Source organism: Sus scrofa, chromosome Y, assembly GCF_000003025.6.
Source record: "Sus scrofa isolate TJ Tabasco breed Duroc chromosome Y, Sscrofa11.1, whole genome shotgun sequence".
NCBI classification, from domain to species: Eukaryota; Metazoa; Chordata; class Mammalia; order Artiodactyla; family Suidae; genus Sus; species Sus scrofa.
This window is the reverse complement of record NC_010462.3, coordinates 41,378,494-41,402,601: the sequence shown is the minus strand read 5'-3', so window position 1 is coordinate 41,402,601 and position 24,108 is coordinate 41,378,494.

Below are 24,108 nucleotides of genomic sequence, written 5' to 3'. Positions count from 1 at the left end.
ATATTTTCCCAAAACAGCCACCTCCAGAGAAACACACTCTGATAAATATACCAGAGAGCTTTTGGAAATATTCCAATGTTCTTCCCCACAGCAAGTGACATTCACTCCATTTTCCCAATATATCTTCTAAGAAGTTCAGCCAGGTCCAACCCAGATCCTTTGGAGACTTTGCTTTGTCCTGGGACCCAGTGCACATGAAAGTCTGAGTGCACGTTTCAAGAATGGGTTCTTTTTTTATCCCAGTCCCATGGAGATCCTGCACACAAGCCCCACTTGCCTTCAATGCAAGATGCTCCAGGGGCTCTTTCTCCTAATGCCAGATCCCAGGGTGGGGATTGTGTGGAGCTCAGAACTCTCACTCCTATAGGTGAGTCTCTGTGAACCAGTTACTTTCCAGTCTGTGGGGCTTCCCACCTGGGAGGTATGAGTTTGCTAATATCATCTAATTTCTCTTCCTACCATCTTAAGTGGCATCCTCTTTGTCATCTTGGGTAGGATGTCTTTTTGAAAGTTTCCTATCCATTTGGTTGAAAGTTGTTCAACATTTGCTTGTAATTTTGTTGTTTTTATGAGATAATATGAGCTCTAGTCCTTCTTTTCTGCCATCTTAATTCCATCTCAGTTCTGGAGGCTTTAAGTTCAAGATGAAAACCAACACGTCACGTTCTGGGTGGGCCCTTTTCTAGTTTGCAGACTTCCAACTTCTCACTGTGTCCTCACAAAGTGGAAGGCAAGAAACAGACTATTTGAATGGGCCAGTCACTAGAAGTGAAGTTGAATTTGTAATTTTTAAAAAACTTCAAGCAAACCAATGTCTAGGACTGGACATCTTCACAGGGTAATTCTACCAAACATATACAAACTAATGGCTGTTTTTCTCAAATTATTCCAAAAAAAGAAGAGGATATAAAAACTCTCAAATTTATTCACAATGCCTCTGTCACTCTAATGCCAAAACCAGACAAAGACACAACAAAAAATAAAATTACAGGCCAAAATCTTTGATGACTATAGATGTAAAAGTTCTCAACAAAATATTAGCAAAATAAATCCAACAGTATATAAAGTATTATAGACAATGTATAGTTGTATTTACTTCAGGGTCATAATGATTGTTTGACATTCACAAGTGAATCAATGTGATATACCACATTTACAAAAGGAAGGATATATACAGATGGTGAACATTAAAAGATGCTCAACATTGTTAATTCACAGAAATGCAAACCAAACTGCAGCAGGATTTCACCTCACATCTGTCAAAACAGTTATCATAAAAAGGTCTACAAATGGAATTCTCCTGTTCCTCAGAAGATTATGGATCTTCTGAACTTCCAGTGTGGCTCAGATTAAGGATAGGGTGTTGTCACTGTAGTGGTTTGAGTCAATGCTGTAGTAAATGTTCAGTGCCTGGCCTGGGATTTTCCACATGCAATAGGTGGGATGAAAAAGAAACTACAAATTGGAAAAGAAGAGGTAACTATTTCTTTTTACAATATTTTTGATACCTGGAACAAATACTATATAATCATTAAGAAATTTTTTCCATTTTCTCCTCTTCCCAGCCTCTGGTAATACGGAATTAATATTCTTTCTTCATGAATTTGCCTATACAGTTAAATCCTGAATGAAATGTGGCTTATTGATGAAGACCCTCCATGCCTTTGAAAATTTGCCTTTCTCAGGATTGTCTTGTTTATTCAGGGTATTTTGCATATATGTTTTAAATTTTTTGTTATAGTTCTGTGAAAAATTTAACAATTTGATAGGGATTGCACTGACTCTGTAGATTGTCTTGGGTTATATAGTCATTTTGACTATATTGATTCTTCCATTTGAAGACCATAGTATATCTTTCCATCTATTTGTTGTCATCTTGATTTCTTTTATCAGCATCTTATAGTTTTCAGAGTATTGTTTTTTGTCTTTTTTAGATATGTGTATTTGTGATAAATGGGATTGCTTCACTAAATTCTCTTTCTGAATTTTCATTGTTAGTGTATAGGAATGCAAGAGATGTCTGTATTAATTTCATAGCCCCCAAATTTACCAAACTCATTGATGATCTCTGCCAGTTTTCTGGAAGCTTCTTTGGGGTTTTCTGTGTATAGTGACATGTCATCTGCAAACAGTAACAATTTTACTTTTCCCGTTCCAATTTAGATTTCTTTTATTTCTTTTTCTTCTCTGATTGCTATGGCTAGGACTTCCAAAACTAGGTTGAATAAAAGTGGTGAAAGTGGACATTGTTATCTTGTTTCTGATCTTACTGAAAATGCTTTCAACTATTCACCAACATTGAGAATGATGTTGGATGTGGGTTTGTCATATATGCCTAGTGTTATGATGAGGTAAGTTCACTCTATATCCAGTTTCTGGAGGGTTTTTATCAGAAATGGGTGTTGGATTTTGTCAAAAGCCTTTTTTGTACTAAATGAATTGATCATGTGGTTTTTATTTTTCAGTTTGTGGATGTGGTGTATTACTTTGATTGATTTGTGGATATTGAAGAATCCTTGCATTCCTGGGATAAATTCCACTTGACAATTTTTTTTAATCTATAGTTGTATTTTGTTTGCTAATAATTTGTTGAGGATTGTTGCATCTATGTTCATCAGTGGCATTGACATGTAATAGGGTTTTTATGATACCTAAGTATGGTTTTGATATCATTGTGATAGTAGCCTTGTAGAATAAGCTTGGGAGTGTCCCTTACTCTGAAATTTTCTGAAATAGTGCCAGAATAATAGATGTTAACTCCTCTCTAAATATTTGATAGAATTCATTTTTGAAGTACAGTCGTGTACTTCTGCGTGTTGGAAGTTTCTAAATCACATTTTCAATTTCAATACTTGTAACTGGCATATTCATATTTTCTCTTTATTCCCAGTTTAGTATTGGAAGATTGTACTTTTGTTAGAATTTGTCCATTTTTTTCTAGGTTGTCAATTTTATTGGCATATATTTGCTTATAGTAGTCTGTTATGAACCTTTGTAATTCTGTAGTATCAGTTATAATTTCTCCTTTTTCATTTTGAATTTTATTGATGTAGGCCCTCCCCTTTTTTTCTTTGATGAATCTGGCTAAATGCTTATTCATTTTATTTTTCTTTTCAAAGAACAAGCTTTTAGTTTCATTGATCTTTCTTACTGTTTTCTTCTCTATTTCATTTACTTATGCTCATATCTTTATAATTTTTTTCTTCTACTAACTTTGGGTTTTGTTTGTTCTTATTTCTGATTGCTTTAGAAGTAAGTTAAGTGGTTTATTTGATATTTTGTTTCCTGAGATGATATTGTATTTCTACAAAATTCCCTCTTAGAAATGTTTTACTGTGTCTCATGTTTAGGATTATTCTTTCTTCATTGTCATTTGTCTCTAGGTATTTTTTTATTCCTCTTTGATTTCTACAGTAATCTTTTGGTTGTTTTAGTAGAATACTTTTTAGCCTCTATGCTATCTGCTTTTTGCAGTTTCCTTCTTGTAGTTTACTTCTAATCTCATAGCATTATGTTCAAAAAATATGTCTGATATGATGTCAATTTTCTTAAATGTACTCAGGTTTGATTTATGGCCCAAGGTATGATCTATCCTGGAGAATGTTCCATGTATTCTGATATTGAAGATGAAACATTCTGTAAATATCAAGTCCATGTTGTCTAATATGTCATTTAAGATCTGCATCTGTGATCTACACTGAAGCTTACAGCAATGCCAGATCCTTAACCCACCAAGCAAGGCCCGGGATCAAACTCACACACTCACAGAGACAAGGTCATGTTTTTAACCCGCTGAGCACAACAGGAACTCCAGGCCTGTGTTTCTTTATTGATTTTCTGTCTTTATAAATGGATCCATTGATGTAAGTGGGGTGGTGAAATCCACTACTCTTATTGTATTACTGTCAATTTCTCCTTTCATGGCTGTTAGCAGTGGCCTGTATAATATGGTGCTATTATATTTGTGGATATATATTTACAATTGTTATATTTTCTTCTTGAAATGATCCCTTAATATTATGCACTGTCTCCTTTTATCACTTGTAACCTTCTTTATTTTTTATGTTTTGTGTTTTTGTAGCTGCACATGTGACATATGGAAATTACTGGGCTAGGGGTCAAATCAGTGCTGTAGCCACTGGCCTACATCACAACCACAGTAATGCCAGATCCAAGCCATGTTTAAGACCCACACTATAGTTCATGGCAACATCAGATCCTTAAATTAATGAGCGAGGCTAGGGATAGAAACTGCATTGTCGTTGTAACTAGTCAGTGTCATTTCCACTGAGCCACAATGGGAACCCCAGCCTTCTTTATTTTATATTCTATTTTGTCTGATATGAGTACAGCTATTGTAGCTTTCTTTTGATTTCTATTTGCATGTAATATAATTTTCCATTCCCTCACCTTCAGTCTGTATGTGTACTTAGGTGTTAAGTGAGTCTCTTGTAGGCAGTACATATGTGAATCTTGTTTTTGTAGACGTTAAGCAAGTCTGTGTCTTTTGGTTGGAATATTTAATCTGTTTACATTCGAAGTAATTATTGACATATGTATTCATTGTCATTTTATTAATTGTTTGGAATTGTTGATAATGGACTTTTTTCTTCCCTTCCTCTTTTTTTCTCTTCTCTTGTTAATTGATTATTTCTAGTGTTGTATTAGAATGTTTTTTCTTTTCCTTTTTTTAAATACGTGTGTTATTGTCCTTTTTTGGTTAGTAGTTCCCACAAGGTCTTTATATCTCTTTTGATATGTATGTAAAATTGTTTTAAGTTTCTGGTCTGTTAATCTCTAATGTATTTTCAATATTATGTATTCATCTTCTCCTCTTCTTACAATTGCTGATTTTCATATCATATTTGCCCGTGAATGATTTCTTACATCAACTGTATGTTTGCCTTTACTGTTGAGGTTTCCCATGTATAATTTTTTTGTTTCCTGTTGTGGTCTTTTCTTTTCAACCTAGATAAATTTCTTTAGCAATTTGTTATAAATCTTGTTTGGAGGTGCTGAATTCTTTCAGCTTTTGCATGATGAAAAACTGTTGATTTCTCCATAAAATATTCTACCTTGTTGTGTAGAGAATTCTACACAAGAACATAACAAGTTTCTAGGGCCCTCTTCTTAGTTATCTTAAATATATATTGCCAGTCCCTTCTGGCATACAGTTTCTGCTGAAAAATCATCTACTAAACTTATGGGGGTGCATTTTATGCTATTTGCTTTTTTTTCCTTTGTCATCTTAATATTTTTCTTTGCATTAAATTTTCATTGTATTTAGTATGCATCTTGCTGTTCGTCCTTGGGTTTAACATGTTTGGGATTCTCTGTGATTCCTCAACTTGAGTAAGTGTTTCCTTTCCCATACTAGGGAAGTTTTCAGCCATAATCTATTCAAATATTTTATCTCTGGCCCTTTCTCTTACTCTTCCCCTTCTGAAAACTCTGATGTGTATGTTTAATGTTTTCCCGGAGGTATCTTAGATTCTCCTCAGTTCACTTCATTCTTTTTTCTTTATTCTTTTCTGTGGCTCTATTTTCCACCTCATTTATTTGTTCTTCTGTCACTGTTATCCTCATGTTGATATTTTCCAGTGTATTTTTCATTCTGGGTAATTGTGTTATTAATTTTAGTTTTCTTGTTCTTTAAATCTTCTAGCTCTTTGTTAAACATTTTTTGAAACTTCTTGATCTGTGTCTTCATTCTTTTTCTGACATCATGGATCATTTTTACTATCATCACTGAGTTTTTTTTTTTTGTAGTTTGCCAATCTTTTGTTCATTTTAGTTCTTATATGTGTTTACCTTATTTCTTTGTCTTTTTCCCTTCTCTGAATTTCATGCTCAACTTGACAACAAGGATGTGGAGGTGGAACCTGGTGTCCAGTCCTAGAGTTCTCAGGTGTGGTAGCAGCTCATATCCTCAAGAGCACATGATGGGAGCAGTGGTATCATGCTACCTGTTCTGCAGCTGGGTGGCTGCTATGGACATAGTCTGTGATGGAGGTGACAATGTTTCATGTTTCATGGAAGTGATCATGGAGCAGAGAGTGGGGGCAGTGGCTCCCATGACCCCACCCATTACCAGGAAGTTCTAAGGATGCTTCCCTGTAGATGACAGTATTAGCAACTACTCTAGCCACAGTGGAAGACACCATGGTCCCTCCACTTACCAAGAGGCTCAAGGGAGAGCTGTCTATAGCTGGAGGGGAAGAAACTGTTCCCAGGGGGCCTACCTTGGCCAATGACTGGTGGGATCACTCTCTGCAGCTGCTCTTCCTTTTGCTCAGCAGCAGCTACTCACACTCTGGCTCCTGGAACTGGTGCCATTCACGTCCTGTAGCCTGAGAGTGGGTACAAGGAAAAAGGCTGTAGTTGTGGATCACAGCCCTTACCTAAAACACCCTCAAACAATGGTCTCCAAGTTTATCCAGGTTTCCTAAGCTCAAATGTGCTTGGAAAACACACATACACTCAAATGTGATTACCCTAGATTCTAGTCCTTCCAGGCTGTTTCCATGTGGCAAGTCCTGGTTTTTCTTCCCATATAGCCAATCTGAGCTCTTTCTCTGAGTCTGATCTCCAGAGCCTAAGTTTCAGTTCCCAACCCCTGTCCATACTGGCATAGGGTTTGGAATTGCAGAACATTAGCAGTGACCATTTATGCAGGACTCTTTCCATCTTAATTGCTTCAAACAAATCATTGTGTTTGCCTCCAAGGCTCTAAATTTCCTCCCCTGTCCTACCTGATCCCCCACAAGTGGGGGCACTTCCCATGGTGCAGAATTCTTCTTTTTTCCATCTATATCCTGGGGGATACAGCCCCATCCCACTTTCTTTCTCAATTTCTCTCTCTTTTGCTTTTCTTTTGACGTATGAGGTTTTGTGAAGATTTACTTGCTTTATCAGAATCATGAGGTATTTTGGCAGCATACAGTAAATTTTTGTGCAAATTGTTGCATAATTAGACCTTTTCTCTTTTATTGTACTTTCTATTTGTTATAGAAAGTCTCTTTTATTTTTTTCAATTTTTTCCCCACTGTACAGCATGGGGATCAAGTCATTCTTACATGTATACATTTTCCCCCACCCTTTCTGCTGTTGCAACATGAGTATCTAGACAAAACTCTCAATGCTGCTCAGCAGGATCTCCTTGTAAATCTATTCTAAGTTGTGTCTGATAACCCCAAGCTCCCGATCCCTCCCACTCCCTCCCCCTCCCATCAGGCAGCCACAAGTCTTTTCTCCAAGTCCATGATTTTCTTTTCTGTGGAAACGTTCATTTGTGCTGGATATTAGATTCCAGTTATAAGTGATATCATATGGTATTTGTCTTTGTCTTTCTGACTCATTTCACTCAGGATGAGAGTATCTAATTCCATCCATGTTGCTGCAAATGGCATTATGTCATTATTTTTTATGGCTGAGTAGTATTCCATTGTGTATATGTACCACATCTTCCAGATCCAGTCATCTGTGGATGGACATTTGGGTTGTTTCCATGTCGTGACTATTGTGAATAGGGCTGCAATGAACATGCGGGTGCATGTGTCTCTTTTAAGGAGAGTTTTGTCCGGAGAGATGCCCAAGAGTGGAATTGCAGGGTCATATGGAAGTTCTATGTATAGATTTCTAATGTACCTCCATAGTGTTCTCCACAGTGGCTGAACCAGTTGACATTCCACCAAGAGTGCAGGAGGATTCCCTTTTCTCCACAGCTCCTCCAGCACTTGTTATTTGTGGATTTATTAATGATGGCCATTCTGACTGGTGTGAGGTGGTAGCTCATGGTAGTGTTGATTTGCATTTCTCTTAGGATCAGTGATGTGGAGCATTTTTTCATGTGTTTGCTGGCCATCTGTATATCTTCCTTGGAGAAATGTCTATTCAGGTCTTGTGCCCATTTTTCCATTGATTGATTGGCTTTTTTGCCATTGAGTTGTATAAGTGGCTTATATATTCTAGAGATTAAGCCCTTGTCAGTTGCATCATTTGAAACTCTTTTCTCCCATTCTGTCGGTTGTGTTTTTGTTTTCTTTTGGGTTTCCTTTGCTGTGCAAAAGCTTTTCAGTTTGATGAGGTCCCATGGGTTTATTTTTGCTCTTATGTCTATTGCTTTGGGAGACTGACCTGAGAAAATACTCATGACGTTGATGTCAGAGAGTGTTTTGCCCATGTTCTCTTCTCGGAGTTTGATGGTGTCCTGTCTTCTGTTTCAGTCTTTCAGCCCTTTTGAGTTTATTTTTGTGCCTGGTGTAAGGATGTGTTCTCATTTCATTGCTTTGCATGCCGCTGTCCAGGTTTCCCAGCTAAGATTTTTTCAATGTATTTGTGGGAGTCATGAACTTCACATCCTACTACTCCACCATCTTCTCCTGTGCTTGCTATATTATTGTAGAATTATATTATGCATACAACATGCTGCTTTGATTACCATATTTTTGTAGTAAATTTTGAAATCATGTAATGTTCATACTCCAAGTTCATTCTTCTTTTTTAAGTTGTTTAGGCTCTTCAGGATCTCTTACAATTCAATATCAATTTTAGAAATGGGTCTCAAGCTTTGCAAAAAAAAAGTGGTAATTTTTTAATCTAATCTAGAGATCTATAGATTTACAGTTGGGGGTACTATTGACATCCTAACAGTATACTCTTCCTATTAATGAACATGAAATGGCTTTCCATTTATTTACTTTATCAAAATTTTAGCAGTATTTTTTTTGTTAAAGTACAAAATACTCACCTCCCTTTTTACATGTGTTGCTATTTTATTGTTTTAGATTCAATTGCAAAGGAAAATGCCCTTAATATATTCTTCAGATTATTCATGCTAGTGTATGTAAGCAATGCTTATATTTGTGTATTGTGTATTTTTTTATTGTGTACCCCACACTTTTCTGAGTGTATTTATTAGCTCTAGGAACATTTCATGGTTTCTTTTGCATATGCTTCATATATGATTATGTCACTTGTGAACACAATAGGTTTACTTCTTCCTTCCCAATTAGGGTGACTTTTATTTCTTTTTTCACATCTAATTTTTCTAGCTAAAATCTCTATTACAAAGTTATATTCTAATCATGAAAGCAGGCTTTCCTGTATTTTTTCTCAATTTGGAGAAAGTTCATACCCTATATGTGCAGGCTGGTCACTGCTCCTGATCTTCCTCTAGATGCTATATTGTTCACACAGTTTGGCCACATAGTTTTTCCCCCCAGAGATTCATGGAGTGGAGGCTAGGAAAAAGACCCAGTCATATGTTAATTAGGTTATTCTTTATTTTTACTTTTTTCAAGCTAGACAAAGTATTGTGCAATTAAAAGATTTGAAAGATTTGCTAAATCCAGTGATGAATAGAGTATGATGTCACCTGGTTAAAAAGTTAGTTACAATATAGCTTTGCTAATGTGTAAAAAAGGCTTTTTGAAGAGAAAGTGAAACTACTTCATTTTGACACCATTCTGCTCCAGTAATATATAAGCTATGGTTCCCACTCAGACACACACATCTTTGATAAAAATTGTTATCAATGCTCCAACCACATCCCCCTTGTGACGCTTATATTTAAGGACACAGTGTTTCCCAGTGCAAATTTACCATAAAGAGACAGCACTTCCTTCATCTATTTGCAGGTAGTCCAGTTTCTAGCTACATTAAACCCACTTCACTTGTACATGGGAAATTATGCATTCTTTGAGAACCACACTTAGATTATGACTATGATCACTGGTGCAGAATTATATATGTCACAACTCCCTTGTACTTTGACCCTTCCCTATCCAGTTCTCCTTTATGAGACTGGGCTATAGAATTTTCCTTGAGACTTGGGTCAATTGCATTCTAATATATGCAACTTTTATTCCTGGTTCTCTTTCTCACTTCCATACTGATTTCTCCTGTGCTAGTATATCCCATTTTATCTCTTCTGTCAGGGTCTGCTCATAAAAACACAATCTTAGTTGCTCCTCAGAAATTAGGCTCAAATAAAACAATTAATTAAGAGCTGAATGATGAATGAAGTAGCATTAAATGTTGAATAGAAATGACCTCATTTATTCAAAGATATTTGCTCTCCTCATTTTCTTAAAAAAATTTTATTCTGGCATTTATCTTTTATCTTCCTACTTTGGAAAAAAAACAGAAATATTTCTTCTCATAGTCCAAATTTATTGCTAAAGGACAACTTCCTGCAGTCTGACTGTAGGAGAGATTGACAGATGACCAGTGGGACAAATATACAAAGAACATGTGCCTAATCTAAATATTGCTGTACCATAGCTCGCATTAAGCATTGCCATATTTTATACTTTTGAAAGCAAAGCTTAAACACCAGATATTTCAGCACATTTTACCATTTTTTACTTAAATCCCCTTTTTTTAGAATTATGAGAGTGAAATATATTACAGGTAAAAGCCAGATATGACAATTTACAATGATATTTTACAAAAATTTGTATTTCATAAACTTCTACCAAAGGTTAGAGATAAGTTAAGAAAATGATGAAATGGAAGAAAAAAATTGGGTTTTTTTTGGACTGTGATCATCTTGATCTAAGGCCCATCCTTCTCAAACTTGTAAGTGGTAGGGAGCTGAAGAGAAAATCTTAAGACCAATAAGCTATGGTCTCCCAGTTAACGTAGCAATATATCCTGAAAAGACAGTTTCACCCATGTGATTTTTAAAAAATTACCAAAAAAAGCAACAACAATGACGACAATAAAATCTGCTACAGTTCTAAAACTCTCACATTAATAAAGAAGATAAGAGGTATAATGATGTAATTTTATACAAACTGTGTAAACAGGTGAGAAGGAAATTGTCCTGGAGTATTTCAGTCCCATAGACCAAGACCTGATGATTTGACAGGATGTCTGGGGACTGAATGACTTTGGCTTCTCCAGAGGTATAACCCTCACTATAAAAGTGTTTAGTTTGAATCTTGACTATGCAGTTTTAGAGGATCAGGCCTTTGCTTTTTCCCTTCAGTTGTGGTATCGGCTGTTCAGAGACTCAGCTTTTGTGGCTGGCCAGGCTGAGCTCATCCCTGGGATCTGTCTGTGAAATTTCTCCCCAGCCTTCTTTTCTATCTTTCTACCTGAGCCAGTGTTTCCTATCAGTCACTTGAGTCAATTCTGTGAAGTCACCTGCCAGTTCTCTTGGAGAGAACACAAATTAAACAAGGTCATATGTATAAAGATGGTCAGAGGGGTGTCCAGCTAGTGGCCTGACTTGATGTGGGAACAGCTGTTGGACCAAGTGTAATGATTTTGGAGAGGAAAGAGGAACTTCCCTGTAAGGAACATACTGCCTCTTAGAGTGAAAGCAGTATGGAAACCAACTCTCAGGTGCAAACACCAAGTGGAGTCCATCCATGGGTTTGGTTAGGATGTGGGAGGAAGGTTTATGAGTTGTTATTAAAGATAATAGCCCAGAAACCTTTTGGTATTTGTATAACCCAGCTCAGACAAAGGGATAGTGAATAACCAAGGACATTCTGGTAGGAGGTTTAGGTTACAGGTCAGCATTGACCTCCTAATTTAAATTATATCACCTGAAACAAAGGACACTGTTCCACCTGCATGCCTGTGGGTCACTTTCAGAGAGTTCTAGGATGGACAAAGTCCAGACAACTTGACAGGCTGTCAGAGTTCTGAATGCCCTGAAATTCTACAGAGGCAGAACTCTGAACCTACAAAAAAGATGGCTTGGATACTGGGCATGAAATGTTCCAAAATTAGGCTTGCATGGTGCTGGGCATCTATCTGCAAACCATCTATCTGGGATGGTGGTTGTGAATGCACTATGTCAAAGCAGAGGTACCTTAATGGGTAGGTTGCATCTATCCCTTGAGGGTTATCTGAAATTTCCTATTTTTCTTTCCATCTGAACCGCTACCTCCCTTCATTCACACCTGAAGTAAAATCTTACCTCAAGCCAAGTAATAAAGAGCTGATGAATTTTATCTCCTTAACCTGATTTGGAGTGGGTACAGCTCATGGACTAAGAGAAGAGTGGTGAAGTTTGGGGAAGAGTTGAGTGCCATAGCTAACTTTAATAGAAGAATAACACCATCTGGAAGGCAGTGAGTTGTTCATAGAGGAAGACAAGGAATTAAAATGGCTCTGTAGTGCACCACCCCAGGGAAGTCAGTCCATGGGCTTGTTCAGAAAGCTGGAGGAGAGGCTCTGAGTTGTTATTACACAGATTGGCCACCAGAGAGGGATGAATTGCTGGAAAGCCCAACAGCTGGTTGTGGTGGCCCTTCTAGATACCTAGATGGGGTTCAAGACAGGGAACTAGATGCATCAGGGAGTGGCTGGCAAGGAGGGGTAGATTTCATGCTGCTTCTGAAATCTCCAGACCAAAGTGGCATAACTACTGAAAGGGAAATGGTTCTGCATCATTGGGTTACTGTCAGTTGGCCCAGATAGTCCAAATTACACAGGTTTAGAGAGGCCTTCAGGGATACTGAGTGCCTTTGGTTTAAGAGGAAGCAGAACTCTCAATCTCTAGACAGTTGTGTACTAGGAATGCAATCTTCCAGAGCAGGGCAGCACAGTGTTTGGTATCTGGAGAGCCAGGATGATGAGCAAGAATGGAGAGGGTAAAAGAACGGGTATTTGGTGTGCAGGTTGAGTATATGTCCCAGAACTGTCTCTCAAGGATTCTCCATAAACATCTTAATGTATCTAGGTATAGATGTACTCACATTTTTGTGCAATACTGATATAAAAAAATCTGACATAAACCCAGGTCACAGAAAACATGGGACAACCAAATGTGTACAGGGCAGTGAGGAAGCTGTAGGAAAGGTTGGAGAATTTCCAGGTGATTTACCTGATTCTGAGTATGTCTGGCTCACTGCCTTCAATGGGAGCTGAGAGGAACAGTGTGGGATGTGGGAGACTCTGAGATGCAATTCTCCTTCCTTTCCACCATCAGGCCCTTGGTTATTCTGAGAATGAAGAGGAGGACCAGGCCAGGTTCCCAGGTGTTCATGACCCATGCAGGACAAAGCAGGGAGATCGGGAGGCAAAAGGATGGGATGGTGCTGAGTCAAGGTCAGTGTGGCCAGAGGACCAGGAGCCCTGACATGGCCCACCTCCTGCCTGGGGCTGGTGCTCTAGGGCTCAGAGATGTGTTTAGGGATGGTTCTGCCAGAACCCCAAGGATGGGCCTGGGGAGGAAAGCCGAGTGACAGCTTGCTTCTGGCTTTTGGGTACAAAAGACCAGGAATGAGTGTGGCTCCCTGGTTCCTCCATTATCACTGGGGACCTGTTCCATCCTGATCATTAGGCCCAATTACCAGATGGTCTCACAGATTGTCATGGGCCTAAAGGCCTTTTCCTCTTCAAGGGGTATAACATTGGAATATGGGGTTGGCAGTTTTCTTGAAGCAGGATTGGTATTTTTCCCATTTCTCTTTTCCTTTCACTTCCTTGGTTTGTGGCAACAGTGAATTGGAACCTGAGGATATGAAAGGAGTGGGCATAGGAGTGGCATCTGTGGCTGGCCAGGCTGTATTCTACCCTGGGATGTGGTGGAGCGATTTCTCACCAGGGTCCTTTTTCTCTTTTTTCAGCTAAGCTGGTGATTCCTGTCAGTCACCCATGTCAGTCCTGTGAAGACACCTGTCAGTTCTTTGAGAGAACTTGAGCAACCACCAGGTCACAGGTAATGAGGCCTGGCAGAGGAGGATTGAACTCATGGCCTGAATTGCCTTGACCATGGCTGCTGGACCAAGGGCCATAGGTTTGGACAGGGAGATGGGGTGCCCTTGGAGACCTTGAGAGAGGAAAACCACCCCCTATAAAGGACAAACGTGATCTCAGAATGAGAGAAGGATGGAAACCAGTTGTGAGGGTCGCACACCCATTGCGATCCCCATGAGGTAGGTCAGGGCTAGGCAACGGGGCTCTGAGTTGTGATTAGGGGGACTGGCCACCAGAGGGCACCAAAGCAACGACAGAGCCCAGAGCTCCTGGCATGCCCCAGCTCAGACAGTTGCTTGGAGCTGGGTCTGGTGTATCAGCAGTGACGTGCCTGGACAGGAGGGCTAGGTGCCAAGTAGCCTCAGACTCTCCAGTGCAAATGAACATCACCTAAAACAAAGGCCCTAGTTCCATCTTTACTCCTCTGGGGCCCCTTTAGAGAACTCTAGGAAGCTCAGAGTCCGGACAACTGGACAGGCTAAGTCCTGACATCCTTGAAATTCTGCATGGGGTACCTCTGAAGCCACAAGCTGTTGCCTTGGCTACTGGGTTGCCTCTGCCAAGGTGGGTTGGAGGTCACACCTGCAGAGGCTCAAAGCAGACGTTCCCTGGTGGGCTTCCATCCCAAAAACCTGACCTTGGAGTGTTCTCTGAAAAGTTCCTATATTTCCTTCCATCTGAGCCTCTGATAACTTTTGTTCAGCTCTGAAGGAGAGAACTTCCTTCCAGCCAAATAACCTCCTTTAGGAGGGGAGGCTGATGAATTCCTACCCAGGTAGCTGAGTGGTAGTGGCTCCTTCCACTCAGGAAATCAAGGAGGAATAGTGAAGGTTGAGGAGCAGTGAGAGCCATGGCTGCCTTCGAGAGAGTCATGGCCCCTTCTGGAAAGTGCTGTGTGGTTCTTAGAAGAGGGAGTATTAAATTGACTCTGGTATGCATCAGTCTGGGGCAGTCATTTAGAACTTGTTTCCTTGGGAGGCAGGAGGAAGTGTCCTGAGTATCTTCAGAGAAATGGGACTGCCAGAGGGGCCAAAGGCAAATGAAGCCCAATAGCTCCTGGTGTGTTGACCCTTCCTTGCTCACAATTGTTGGTTTGGATGGAGATGTAGCATACTTGATTTACAATGTTGTGTGAGTTTCAGGGCATAGCAGAGTGATTCAGTTTTTTTGTATCTATATAAGTAATATTTATTCAATTATACACACTCACATACACATCCATTCTTTTTAAGATTCTTTTCCATTACATATTATTACAGATTTTTTTTTGTTTGAGGAGTGTGCACATATTCCACAATTATTTTTAATTACAACAATAATAAAAACTCCATTAATGAAGCAAATCTTGTTAGAAACTAATTAAGAAAACTTGGTAGAATTCAAATTGGAAACAGTTTGAATTGACAATTCTGAGTGCATAGTGGTAAGAAACTATCTATGATACAGTAATTAAAGAACATTTTAAATCTTACCCTTGAGCTGTATCTTCATAGTTCTTTTATAATTGTACTAGTTAGCTAGTTCCAAAGCAAACATATTCATCACTGTATACAATTTTCTTTTCATGTTCAATAATATCTAGTGATTGGTTTGCATGGTTTAGGAAGAATGCCTCTTTTTAAATTTTTTTTTTTTACAAAATAAAATACATATATTTAAACACAATTACATTCACACAGATCATTATATTATGGATCTTAAGAAACAGATTAAGTGACTCCCTCTGGAGAAATGGAATGGAAAGTATGCTGAGACAAAGAGGAAATTTATTCTATACTTTATCCCATTTTGTATGGCTTTCATCTTTACTTAGTATTTAGTATTTATCTATTACATTTCAATTTTTCTTTAAAAATTACATTACATTAAAGTTGCATATATTGCGCAACTAAAATTTATAAAGAAGAAAGCCTTATATACCATTAAATATTTTATATAGCGTAATAAAAAGAATAACTTAACTGGTAAGAATAACAAAAATAATACACCCTCTGAAAAGAAGTAAAATATAAAATGCATAAGTTGGTTAAAAAACAGTGTAACTATATAAATATGTCCTCACAATTTGTTATATCTCATTGATTCTTCAATAAAGGCATTACACTATTCTAGGTGATGTGATAAACAAGACATTATAGACCTTACATTGTACCATGGAGAGAAATGGTTATTAATAATACAATTGTAGAACTGTATTATTTAATTGTACAGTGGCATTATTTAATTATAATTATCATAAGTTCTTTGATGGAGAGGAAATCAGAATCAGACCTAAGAAGACTTCAGCATTCCAAGAATGGTGTCAAATGACCCCCTTCATGGTGGATTATGCACTTATTTACTATGAGATATATTTCTTCTCCAGAGATTCCTTGTTTGGGTATCAATTGTAGATTTTTGGTTTGCAGTTGTCCTGAAGTTTTGATATAAGAGTCTATATGTATATGAGGTTGTTTTAAGCTGTTGGTCTCTTAATTGTAAGTTCATCTCCAGTGTCCTGTATTTGTACCCGTCTCTTCTCAGATTTCTGATTTTGGTGGTATAATTGTGCCTGGATGACTTTGTATCTTTACTGTATATATTCCTTTACCAGTGAGCCTTGTCATTTGTGGAATTTTTGTTTCCCGTTGCTGTCTTTGCTTTTCTGTCTAGAGAAGTTCCTTTAGTATTTGTTGTAAGGCTGGTTTAGTGTTGCTGAGTTCTCTCAGCTTTTGCTTATCTGTGGGTTTTGATTTCTCCTTCAAATCTGAATGAGAGCCTTTCTGGGTAGAGGAATCTTGGTTGGAGGTTTTTTCCTTTCCTCACGTTGAGTATATCATGCCACTCCCTTCTGGCCTGCAGAGTTTCTGCTGAAAAATCTGCCGATAACCTTATTGGGGTTCTCTTGTATGTTGTTTCTTTTCCCTAGCTGCTTTCAAGATTTTCTCTTTGTCTTTAATTTTGGTCAGTTTGATTATTATGTGTCTCAGTGTATTCCTCCTTGGGTTTAGTTTATATGGCCCTCGTTGTGCTTCCTGGATTGGAGTGAGTGATTCCTTCCCCATGTTAGGGAAGTTTTTGGCTATTATCTCTTGGACTATTTTTTCTGTCCCCTTCTCTCTCTCATCTCCTTCTGGCACCCCTATAATATGGATGTTGGTGCGTTTCACGTTGTCCCAGAGTTCTCTGGGGCTCTCTTCATTTGTTTTCAATCTTTTTTCTTTTTTCTGTTCTGCATCCATAATTTCCGCTAATCTGTCCTCCACCTCGCTTATTTGTTCTTCTCCCTCCTGTATTCTGCTTTTGGCTGCTTCTAGTGAATTTTTTATTTCAGTTATTGTATTTTGCATCTCTTCTTGTTTAAGTTTTATATCTTAGATATCTTGTATCTCTTTGCTCAGAGTTTCCTGTAAGTTGTCCATCTTTGCCTCCAGTTTATTTCCAATGTCTTGCATCATCTTCCGCATCAACAATCTATAGCCTTTTTCCTGGAGGCTGAGACTCTCATTGCTTAGCTGATTTTCTGTTTTTTTTTTTCCTTTCTCCTTCATCTGAGGTATAGTCCTCTGTCTTTTCATTTTATAGGTTTTTGGTGTGGTGACCTTTTTACAGATAAAAGGGTTGTAGCCTCTCTTACTTCTGGTGTCTGCCCCCCCTTGTGGCTGAAGTCTGTTTGGGAGCTTGCTGTTAGGCTTCCTGATGGGAGAGGCTGATGCCTGCCCCCAGGTAGGAGGAGCCAATTCTAATCCCTCTGGAGGGTGGGGCTTAGTCTCTGGATGGGATTAGAGGCAGCTGGGTGCCTGAGGGGTCTTTAGGGAGCCTGTTTACTGAGGGGCAGGGCTGTGACCCCACCTGGATTGCTGTTTGCCCTGGGGCTTCTCAACACTGACTGATGTGTGGGGTCAGATTTTCTCAAAATGGCCCCCTCCAGAGAAAGGCATGCTGCTGAATATTCCCAAGAGCTTTGCTTTCAATGTCCTTCCCTCACAAGCCACATTCACCCCTGTTTTCCCAGGATGTCCTCCAAGAACCGCAGTCAGGTTTGACCCAGATTCCTATGGAGACTTTGCTTTGCCCTGGGACCCAGTGCATGTGAACATCTGTGTGCGCCTTATAAGAGTGGGGTCTCTTTTTTCCCCAGTCCCGTGGAGCTCCTGCGCACAAGCCCCACTGGTCTTCAATGCCAGATGCTCCAGGGGCTCTTTCTCCCAGTGCCAGATCCCCACACGTGAGGGTTTGATGTGGGCTCAGAACTCTTACTCCTGTAGGCGAGTCTCTGTGGACCAGTTTTCAGTCTGTGGGGCTTCCCACCCCAGAGGTGTGGTGTTGTTTATATCACAAAATTGCCCCTCCTACCTCTTAATGTGGCCTCCTTTTGTTCTGGAGTAGGGTATCTTTTTTATGGTACGGTCCATTTGAGTGTCGATTGCTCAGTCTTTAGTTGTGAATTTTGTTGTTTTTAGGAGAGAAGTTGAGCTGCAGTCCTTCTATTCCACCATCTTAATCCTCTCTCCCCTATTGCAGAATTTTGAATAGAGTTCCCTGTGCTATACAGTAAGTCCTTATTGATTTTTTGTATGTAGTATAGTGTGTATATGTTATATCCTAAATGCCTAATTTGTCCCTCATGCCACTTTTCCTTTTGCTAACCATAAGTTTTTTTCCTACGTCTGTGAGTATGTTCCTGTTTTTTAAATAGGCTCATGTGTATTTTTTTTTTCAATTACACATAAGTGGTATCATATGATATTTGTCTTTTTCTCTGTCACCTCATTTAGTATGATAATCTCTCCATCTGCACATGTTGCTGCAAATGCCATTATTTCATTCATTTTTTATGTCTGAGTAATACTCTGTTGTGTATATGTACCACATCTTTATCCACTCCTCTGTCAACAGACAATTAGGTTGCTTCCACGTCTTGGTTATTGTAATAGTGTGCAATAAACATTGGGATGCATGTATCTTTTCAAATTATGGTTTGTGCCCAAGAGTGGGATTGCTGGATCCTGAGGTAGTTCTATCTTTAGTTTTTTGGGGAACCTCCATACTGTTCTACTTAGTGGCTGTAAAAGTCTACATTCCCACAGCAGTGAAGGAACATTCCCTTTTCCCCACACCCTCTCCAGAAATTTTTTTTAAGGGCCAAACTTGTGGCATATGGAAGTTCCAAGGCTAGGGGTCAAATTGGAAGTGCAGCTGCTGACCTACACCACAACCACAGCAGTGCTGTATTCTTAACCCACTGAGCAAGGCCGAGGATCAAACCCACATCTCATGAATAATAGTCTGGTTTGTTATTACTGAGCCATGAAGGAAACTCCCTGCAGTATTTGTGGCTATTCTGACCAGTGTAAGGTGGTAACTCTTGTAGTTTCAATTTGGCATTTTTCTAATAATTAGTGATGTTGGGCATCTTTTCATGTGATTTTGACCAGCTCTTTCTCTTCATTGGAGACATGTCTCTTAAAATCATGTGACCATTTTTTTTCTCCCATATTAAAAAAAAATTTTTGAAGTAGAGTTGATTTACCAGTTGTGATAATTTCTGCTGTACAACAGTGATTCAGTTACACATATACACACATCCATTCTTTTTAAGATTCTTTTCCCACATAGATTATCACAGAATATTGATTGCATAGTGTTCTCTGTGCTGTACAGCAGGTCCCCGTTGGCCAGACATTCAAAATACAGTGTGCATGTGCCAATCTAAAATACCCAGTTCACCCCTTCCCCAACCCTACCTGTCTCCTTTGGTTTCCATAATTTTCTTTACAAAATCTATGAATCTATTTCTGTTCTGCATTAAGCTCATTTGTATATATTTTTTTAGATTACACATATAAATGATATCATGTGATGTTTTTCACTGTCTAACTTCACTTAGTATCTCTAGGTCCCATCCATTTTGCTGCAAATGGTATTATTTTATTCCTTTTTATGTCTGAGTAATATTCCATTGTGTGTGTGTGAATACACAAACCACATTTCTTTATACAGCATATATATGGGTCTTGTTTTTGTATCCATTCAGCCAGTGTATGTCTTCTGGTTGGAATATTTTGTCCATTTACATTTAAGGTAATTATTGATTTCTATGTTCTTATTGCCTTTTGTTAATTGTTTTGCATTTGTTTTTGTTGATTTTCTCTGCCCTTTATCTCCTGGCCTTTTTTCTTCCCTTTTGTTCTCTTGTGGTTTGATGATTATCTTTAGTGTTGTGTTTGAATTGCATCTACTGTAGATTTTTGGTTTGTGGTAACCGTGAGGTTTTGATATAGGAGTCTACACATACACACAAGATTGCTTTTAAGTTGCTGGTCTCTTAATTGCAAATGCATTTCCAGGATCCTGCATTTGTACCTTCCTCTTCTCACTATTGCTGCTTTTGGTGGTATATTTGTGTGTGGATGATTTCCTACCTTTACTAATGTTCGCCTTTACTGGTGAGCCTCCTCATTTGTAATTTTCTTCTTTCTAGTTGTGGCCTTTTCTTTCTGCCTAGAGAAATTTCTTTAGTATTTGTTGTAAAGCTGGTATGGTGGTGCTGAATTCTCTTAGCATTTGCTTATCTGTAAAGGTTTTGACTTCTACTTCGAATCTGCAAGAAAGCCTTGCTGTGTAGAGTAATCTTGGTTGCATGTTTTTTCCTTTCATCACTTTAAGTATATCATGCCACTCGCTTCTGGCCTGCAGTTTCTGCTTAAAAATCAGCTGATAACCTTATCGGGGTTCCCTTGTATGTTATTTGTTGCTTTTCTCTAGTTGCTTTCAATATTTGCTCTTTGACTTTAGTGTTGGACAGTTTGATTAATATGTGTCTTGGCGTGTTTCTCCTTGGGTTTATTCTATATAGCGTTCGTTGTGCTTCCTGGATTTGAGTGAGTCATTCCTTTCCAATGTTAGAGAAGTTTACAGCTATTATTTCTTCAAATATTTTTTCTGGCCTTTTATCTCTCTCTTCTTCTTGCACCCCTATAATGTGAATGTTGAGGTGTTTAAAGTTGTCCCAGAGTTCTTTTAGACTGTCCTCAATTCTTTTCATTCTTTTTCTTTATTCTGTTCCACATCAGTGATTTCCACCAGTCTTTCTTCCGCCTTCCTTTTTTGTTCTTCTGCCTCCTGTATTGTGCTATTTTTTTCTTCTAGTGAATTTTTTATTTCAGCTATTGTGTTGATCATCTCTGATTGTTCAATCTTTAAATCTTCTATTCCTTTCTTAAACGTTTCTTCTAATTCATCGATATTTGCCTCTATTTTTTCCCCAAAATCTTGGATCATCCTTACTAGAATTACTCTAAAGTATTTTTCAGACAGGTTTCCTATCTCCACTTTGTTTAGCTGTTCTTCTCATGTTTTGTTCTTTTCCTTCATATGACTCATGTTTCTCTGACTTTTCATATTGTAGAACTTTTTGTGTGGCCTCCTTTCTGAAGGTTAGAGGGTTGTAGCCTCTTTTTCTTCTGGTGTCTGACTCTTTGTGGTTGAAGCTGATTGATACAGGGGATTCCTGACGGCAGGGACTGGTGCCTGCCCACTGGTAGGTGGAGCTGGTTCTTATCTCTCTGGTGGGTTGGGCTTCATCTCTGGGTTTGATTTGGGGGCAGCCTATTTGCTGATGTGTGGAGCTGTTATCCTACCCTGTTTGTTGTCTGGCCTGGGGCTTCTCAGCCCTGATGGGTGTGGCCAAATTTTTCCAAAATGGCAGCCTCAGGGGAGCTCACACTGATGATTATTCCTGGGACCCCTGCCTACAATGTTGTTCCCCCACAGTGAGGCACAGCCACCCCTGCTCTCCCAGGAGACCCTCCAAGACCTCCCAGTGGGCTTTATCCAGATTCTCATAGAGTCCCTGCTTTGTTCTGTGATCCAGCACACATGAAACCCTGTGTGCCCTCTTAGAGTTAAGTCTCTGTCTCCCCGAGTCCTATGGAGTTCCTGTGCTTAAGCCTTACTGGCCTTCCATGCCAAATGCTGCAGGGGATCCTCCTCCCAGTACCAGACCCCCAGGCATAGGAACCCAATGTGGAGCTCCATATTCTCACTCTTATGGAAGAGCCTCTGCAATGTAGTTATTTTCCAGTCTGTGGGTCACCCACCAGTTACGGGATTGCATATATCATGAAAGCACCCCTCCTACCATCTTTATGTGACTTCTTCTTTGTCTTTGTATATAGGATATCTTTTTTGGTAGCTTCCATTCTATTTTGTTTATGGTTGTTCAATAGTTAGTTGTAATTTTGGTATTTTTGTGAGAGGAGGTTATCTGGAGTCCTTCTACTCTGGAATCTTGTCTATGTTAATTATGTTCAATTTCCTATGTTCCCTTGTGGTCCTGTCCACATGTTATAAAGTTGGGATGGTCTTTTGCAGGATTCCCTTGTTGGCTCTGAATTAATAAGCAATAACTTGTCCTTCCTCTCCTGTTTTTGTTTCTTGTCCTCTGTGCTGAGTCTTGTGTCACTGGCTCATGGGCACCCAATGGGAGCGCAATTGTCTGACCATTTTTTAATTGGGTTTTTGGGTTTTTTTAATATAAACCTGTATTAGATATTCATAGATTATGGAGATTAATCCCTTGTTAGTTGCTTCATTTGCAAATATTTGCTCCCATTCTGTGTGTTGCATTGTTGTTTTGTAATGGTTTCCTTTGCTGTGTAACAGCTTTTATGTTTAATTAGGTCCCATTTGTTTATTTTTGCTTTTATTTTCATTACTCTAGGAGGTAGATCCAAAAAGATATTGCTGTGGTTTAGGTCAAAGAGTGTTCTGCCTATGTTTTTCCTTTAGAGTTTTATAGCATCCAGTCTTACATTCAGGTATCCCTTTGTGTATGGTGTTAGAGAATATTCTGGTTTCATTATTTTACATGGAGCTGTCCAGTTTCTTCCCAACACCACTTATTAAGACTGCCTTTTCTCCATTGTATATTTTTCCTCCATTTCCATAGAATGATTAGCCATATATGGAACCAAATGTTCCACTGATCTATATATCTGTTTTTGTGCCAGTATCAAAATGTTTCAATGACTGTGGCTTTGCAGTATAACTGATTCTTCTAGCTCCACTTTTTTTCCCCTTAGAATTGCTTTGGCTCTTAAGAGTTTTGTTGTGTTTCCATACAAATATAATAACTTTTTGTTCTAGTTCTTTGGTAATTCAATAGCGATTAGAATGTCCTGGGTACTATAGTCATATTGACAATATTGATTCCTCCAATCTAAGAATACAGTGTGTATTTCTGTTTGTGTCATCTTCAGTTTCCTCCATTTGTTTCTTATTATTTTTCAGAGTACAGGTGTTTTTAGAATTCTTTTTTTTTTTTAATCTTTTTGCCTTTTCTAGGGCTGCTCCTGTGGCATACAGATGTTCCCAGGCTAGGAATCTAATCAGAGCTGTAGCCACCAGGCTACCCCAGAACCACAGAAATGAGGGATCTGAGCCACATCTGTGACCTACACCACAGCTCATGGCAATGCCAGATCCCTAACCCACTGAGCGAGGCCAGGGATTGAACCCACAACATCATGGTTTCTAGTTGGATTCATTAACCATTGAGCCATGATGGGAACTAGAATTCTTTAGGTAGGTTTATTCCTAGGTATTTTGTTCTCTCTGACAGGATGATAAATTGGATTGTTTCCATAATTTCTCTTTCTGATCATTAGTTGTTTGCATAATAGGAATGCATGAGATTTCTGTGTACTAATTTTGTATCCTGCAACTTTACCAAATTTGTTGATGAGCTCTAGTAGTTTTCTGGTAGCTTCTTTAGGGTTTCCTATGTATAATATCATGTTATCTGCAAACAGGAATGGTTTTACTTCTTTTCTGATATAGACTCTTTTTATTACTTTTTCTTTTGTGATTGCCATGGCTAGTACTTCCAAAACTATGTTGAATATAAGCAGCAAGACTGGACATCTTATCTTGTCCTGATATTAGTAGGAATTCTTTCAGCTTTTCACCACTGATAATGCTGTTAAGTGTGTGTTAGTCATATATGCCCTTTATTGTGTTGAAGTAGGTTCCCTCTGTGCCCACTTTGTGAAGAGGTTTTTTTTTAATCAAAAATGGGTGTTGAATTTTGTCAAATGCTTTTTCTGCATCTCTTGAGATGACCATTAGTTTTCATTCTTCAATTTGTTAAATGTGATGTTTCATGTTGTTGGATATTGAAAAATCCTCACATCCCTGGAATAACTCCTTCATCATGCTATGATGATTCTTTAAATGTATTGAATTTGGTTTGCTAACATTTTGTTGTGGATTTTTGCATCTGTATTCATCAGTGAAACTGATCTATAGGATTTTTTTGGAGGAAGTTGGGGGTTGATTACCTTTTCTGATTTTAGTGTCAGGGCAATGTTGGCCTCATAGAGTGAGTTTGGGAGTGTTCCTTCCTCT